The 5,730-nt window shown below is 33.5% G+C and overlaps 1 pseudogene; it reads left to right on the top strand.

Moving 5' to 3' along the window:
* The first annotated feature begins 2,487 nt into the window (after window positions 1-2,487).
* On the top strand, window positions 2,488-5,451 carry LOC142640725 (xanthine dehydrogenase 1-like; annotated as a pseudogene).
* The last annotated feature ends 279 nt before the right edge of the window (window positions 5,452-5,730 follow it).

Genomic DNA, 5,730 nt, shown 5'->3' on the forward strand with positions numbered 1-5,730 from the left:
GAGCATTTGGAGCTTGGCAATCTTTTGTAGAAAACAAATAACCGTGAAGGAACTTGAGTGGCAGTTTAAGTGGGGTTAACATTCTCAGCTTAGTTGAATGTTTAGGCCTGCAAGGACTGCTTTGTGGACTGTGCAGGGTTGGGGAAGGGAGAGGCCATTCTTGACCCTGTTACATTGCGAATCTTATAATCATTTGTTATATTTAAAATTTCACTACTATTCTCATATTATCATTGCGTATAATAACTTCTTCTTTTTTGTGCATGAGCCAATGACCTTTCTGTTGTATTTTATGACTACTACATTATTATCTGACCAACCCATTTACAACCAGGGGCATCTTATAAAGAATCCAAGTACACAGAGAGCCAAAAGTTTGCTTGAGATACCAAGTGCTCATCGTATTATCATCAGTGGCACACCATTACAAAACAATCTAAAGGTATCTTGTATGGCATTCATTATGTGATCATTAGTTCTTTTCTAAAATTATACTCCTATTTCAATGCTATGTTTATAGATTTGAATCAAATTCAGATATGTGATCCTTGTATAGTTTTCTGTGTCTTTTTGTTTTTTTTTTTTGGAAATAGGAGCTGTGGGCCTTGTTCAACTTCTGTTGTCCTGAGCTGCTGGGTGACAAGAAATGGTAATAATATTCATCTTGCTGCAGTTGTCTTGAGTTATGCTTGTGCTTCTTGTGGCACTAAAAATTGGAGTTCCCCAGGTTTAAGGAAAAATTTGAGTATGCCATTCTTCGTGGAAATGAAAAAAAGGCTACTGATAGGGAAAAGCGTATTGGTTCAGCAGTTGCAAAGGTAATGATATACTATTTTAGTATGGTTAGATTATGGTTTGTGCTTCTTGAACCTGGGTTCTGGTTGATATAAATTGGATGTCTTCTTATCTTTTTGATATGTATGATGGTTTATTATAAGATATGAAAGCTTGAAATGATTAACTTCCTCAAAGAATTACAAACGTACATTCAAATGATCCAACCATAGAACTACTTGACACCACCCCAATAATGGTGCAATATTAAGATAAAGTTCTCAGAAAACTATTTATAATATCCAGTGTTGATTTCTCTTCATTGTCAAAATTCCTATGGTTATTTTTTCTTTCCAAATGGTCCACGTGATGCAATGGGGGATCAATTTCCAAATAACCTGGTTTTGATGATGTCAAATCTGTTGGATCCTCCAAAAAGGGAGAAAAGAAGCTTTTATAATGCTCATTTTGTGTCGTTACTTATGGGTTTTAGTAGTTTGATATTAAACACCATGTTGGTTTGGTTCCTTGTGTACATTGTATATCTTTAATTGCCCTCTTGGTGGTTAAAAACTTCAGTTCTGCTGATGCTTAAGGTATCTTACATGTAAAAGGTTTTAAATTTTCTCATAACAATAATCTTAAAATTACTTTGGCAGATAATATTGTGCTTATATAATTTACAAGTAATGGAAATACATTTGATCACTAACCAGATTTTTCCTTTTGGGGAGCTCTAGCTAGGAAGAATCATTTTTACATATTTTATATCTGCGCACATACCTATAATATATTATCTACAAATCCAGATCCATTGATACTACTGTTCATTTAAGGTTATGGTACAAGTATCAACCAGCTATTTGTTTTATGCTTTTGGATTTTGCTTATTTCAATAATTTTTATCATACATTTTTCATTAGCCTACTAATGAGCGGAGAAATTATTCTTACAAAATTTCTGGCTTAAATTAATATTTTCTGTAGGTTCCAGTCTCCTCTGCTTGTCTCAGCAGCCACTTAAATAAGATACCTGAAATATAATAATTATGTCCATATCTATCTGTATTTAGAAGTTAGAATGTTTAGCTTTAACTTTTGAATGATGTTTAGGTTTCCAGTGAGGTTCTAAAGTAATGCATTATAAAATAGCTATTTTTATAATGACCTGCAAGTATGGATGGCTATTTTTAAGAATCTGTTTTCCAAATTCTGTTTAAAAGGAATGGAAAGAAAAACCGTATCAATGTCATTTCCTGACTCTGAAAATTAGGATTTTTTTTTGGTAGAAAACATTTGGGATTAATTGAAACTAACTTTTTACCCTTGAATAGAAAGCTTCTCTGTTTCTGACAATTAGAAAAATTACTCTTTTCCTTTGAATAGAAAGCATTACATCCATATAAATAGATGACTAAATTACTACTGGGCCCAAACTGAAGTACCCTTGGCATTATCTGACATGTGCCAAATTAATGCTTGGATATTAGAATTTGTTTTGGGATGCCCTATATATATGTCTATAGTAGTTTCTTTCATGGTACTCCATCAGTTTTGAAAATTTATAGATTGCCGAACTATTATTACTGGTTGAATTTGTTATGACATTCTTACTTTTGGGCTATGAGGTTTGCATTTTATGTTTATTCTAGAATCATGTCATCAGATCCTGATTATGTAAATCTGCCTAATGACCGTAGGCTGGTGCTCTTGTTCATGTTTATACCGATGGAACTGTATTAGTTACACATGGAGGTGTTGAGATGGGGCAAGGTTTACACACAAAAGTTGCTCAGATTGCTGCTTCTGCCTTCAATATCCCTCTCAGTTCTGTCTTTATATCTGAGACAAGTACTGACAAGGTAATAAGCGATGTTTTGTTAAAGGTTTACATCTTGTTTAGTTATTTACTCCAAACCATGTTCAGCAGAAAATAATCATTGGTATCACTGGTGGGACTTCGCATGGTCGTACCTTTTATCGAAAGTGCTAGAAAAAATGAATAAAATGGAAGTTTTGTAAAATACTTGTCCTTGTATTTTTTTTTTAAAACCACTGACTAATGTGAGATGAAAAGGGAATCAAACAAATGTGATTTCCGCATAGTTACTTATCTGATGTGTGACAGCTGTATCAGTAACAAGCATCATAAAATATCTTCTGCAACCCATATTTAGAGAGGAGTAGCCCCTTCCACTTGTTCTGTTTTTCCTTTTCCAAATAATTCAAAAAAAAGAAAAAAAAGAAAAAGAAGTGCTTGGCCTTTCTAATTGATTCTTAAACTCTCTAAATTGCCAGTATTTCAACCTGGAATGTTTTCTCTCATCAGTCTCCATTAGAATCATGGAACGGTAACATTTCTTAACATTAAAGTGGAAATGAAACCATTAAAGATTCTGTGTGAAAACTAGAAATAGATCACGGATTGCTTTTATATTAAATGATGGTATTGAATCATCTTATTCTTCATACATAAATGTGTAGTTGCATACATATATGCATATACAGTATAAAGTTATAAACATATATGTGCGTTGTTTTTGTTGTGCTGCCAAATCAGGTCCCTAATTCATCACCAACAGCTGCTTCTGCAAGTTCTGATATATATGGATCAGCAGTTTTGGATGCATGCGAGCAAATAAAGGCACGTATGGCACCTATTGCTTCAGAACATAATTTTGACTCATTTGCCAAGGTACCTTTGTTTTCATAGTTTTGTATAACTGTATTAATCCTTTGGATGATCAAATCATCAAATGTATGATCTATTTGTTTTACAGATTGAATGATGTCCCCTTCAAATTCAATGTTTCACTTCTGAAGGTACACTCAACTAATTGCTTCTCAAATGCCTTTGGGAATGAAGTTAGGGAGTTGGGAGGAGGCTGGGTTGTGTTTTTTATTTTTTATCGGATTTAGAATCACCTCTATAATGAAGAACCCATTTGAACATAGAGATTTGGATGAATATTAAAAATTTAACAAGAAATGATATTTTGATTTAAAAATGAGTTGAGCCATGAGAATGCTCATAGTTATTTACATGATGTGAACAACACAAAAAAGGTGTTGAAAGAAGATGAGATGCTATTAGGGCATGTCTTATCTTTCACTTTAGAAATGGATAAGGTGTCCAAGGGAAGGTTGTAGAACTATGATTTTGTGATGTCCTTTTGATTAATCTATTGTGTTGGATCTTTTAAAATCAATGGAGCAAGATTGCAATAGAAAAAAGAAGAACAAGAAGAGTAACACTCAAATTTATTAACGATTCAACTTAAACATTTATAAATTTTCACTTGTACCAAAAGTTTAAATTGTTAGGAAAGGATGAATCTAGTTATTGATGCAGCTTCACCATCTAGAACAGTCACATGGTAACCCTTGGGCGTTATCATAACTCAAAACTAAATAATTAAAAAGTAAAAACTTAAAGTTTGAAATAATCCAATGAAAATCCAAAATAAAATATTGAAATAATTTCTAGTTGTGCTCCTAATCAATTATTTAACCAGTATGGAACTACTGAATCCATGGTAAATTGTTTTGAATTGAACCTGAAGAAAACACTCCCTTGTTCTATTATGAACATCAGTTATTTATAAGAAAACCCTAGATAGACTATAGAAGACCATATTCTTAAACCAAAGACCATAATCCAATAAATCAAGTGAATGCCAGACTGCTAAGACTGCTAGCATGGAATGAAAGAAAGGGAATGCATGACACATGGAATTATAGAAACTTAGGGATAAAATGTTAGCTGCTTAGATTTGTTTGGGATTATATATATATATATAAAGAGAGAGAGAGAGAGGGAGAGGGAGAGAGAGAGAGAGATAACTGTGTTTGAAGGACAGAGATGTTTGTGATTGATGGGGTCATGAGTCTCCAGCTTGCTGTTTGCTGGTATGTCCTTCGGTTACTTGTATTTGGTTGGAGCAATACATAGATTTTCATCTTGAAGTCACTAAAATGTGATAAAGCAATGTAAAAATCAATTGTGTAAGCGCGAATAACATTAATTGATTGTAGTCATAGTTTGCATAGTTGAGGATTAATGTATGCTATAATATATAAAGATACATCTGCGAACTGAATCATCAACAATGTGTGCACTCACATGCACTACATGCTTGAGAGAAAGAAGGAAGAGACATTGAAATTCTATTCTTGCCAATCCCTTCTCCAAAGGCTACAAGGTATTCTTCATCATGACAACTCAAGGTTCTGTTGAATAGGCCAACTTTGGTTATTCATTACTTAATGGCTCAAGCTTGATTTTATTTTAGAGATATACGTTATGGAGATGTGAAATAATTTTTTGTTATTTCAGATGCGATGAATAAGACGGAGGAGGAATCGGAAAACCTGCACAAACAGCTCTTAGATAGGGATGTGGACCTTGGGACCTTTGTGAAGAAATACAAGAAGCTTCGTACCACGTACCATAGGCGTGCGCTTATTCACCTTTCAGCCAAAACTTCTTCAATTGGTTGAATAGGTATATCAGATGTTGTATAATTTCATATTGAGGAACGATGCCTCTTGTTTTATTGTATGATATTGGTATAATTTTGTTTTGTTGGCATAAGTTCGTTTTGTATATCATGTGAGTCTTTTTTTGGCTATTGTCATTATGCCAATCCTTATTAAATCAAAGCCATTGTTGTGGTTAGTAATAACTTCATTGTTTGTATGTGCAAGTGCTATGTTCAATCTATCACTTCGCACATTATCACCGACGTCCCACTTTTTGTATCAAGTTTGAGTCCTGACAGATTTGATGTTCTCTGACACTTTGCTAATTGTTATAGTATAGAATCAGGTGATCTTTCATGGAGGCTTGACTGTAGCTTGTGATATATTGTATCGTGTGGAACTTCTGCATTATTTCCTATGCTATATGGAGAAAAAAAATTGGTAGAAGATAATTTGACTTGTATCACAGGTGTGG

This window comes from Castanea sativa, chromosome 6 (genome assembly GCF_040712315.1).
Source record: "Castanea sativa cultivar Marrone di Chiusa Pesio chromosome 6, ASM4071231v1".
Taxonomy (NCBI): domain Eukaryota; kingdom Viridiplantae; phylum Streptophyta; class Magnoliopsida; order Fagales; family Fagaceae; genus Castanea; species Castanea sativa.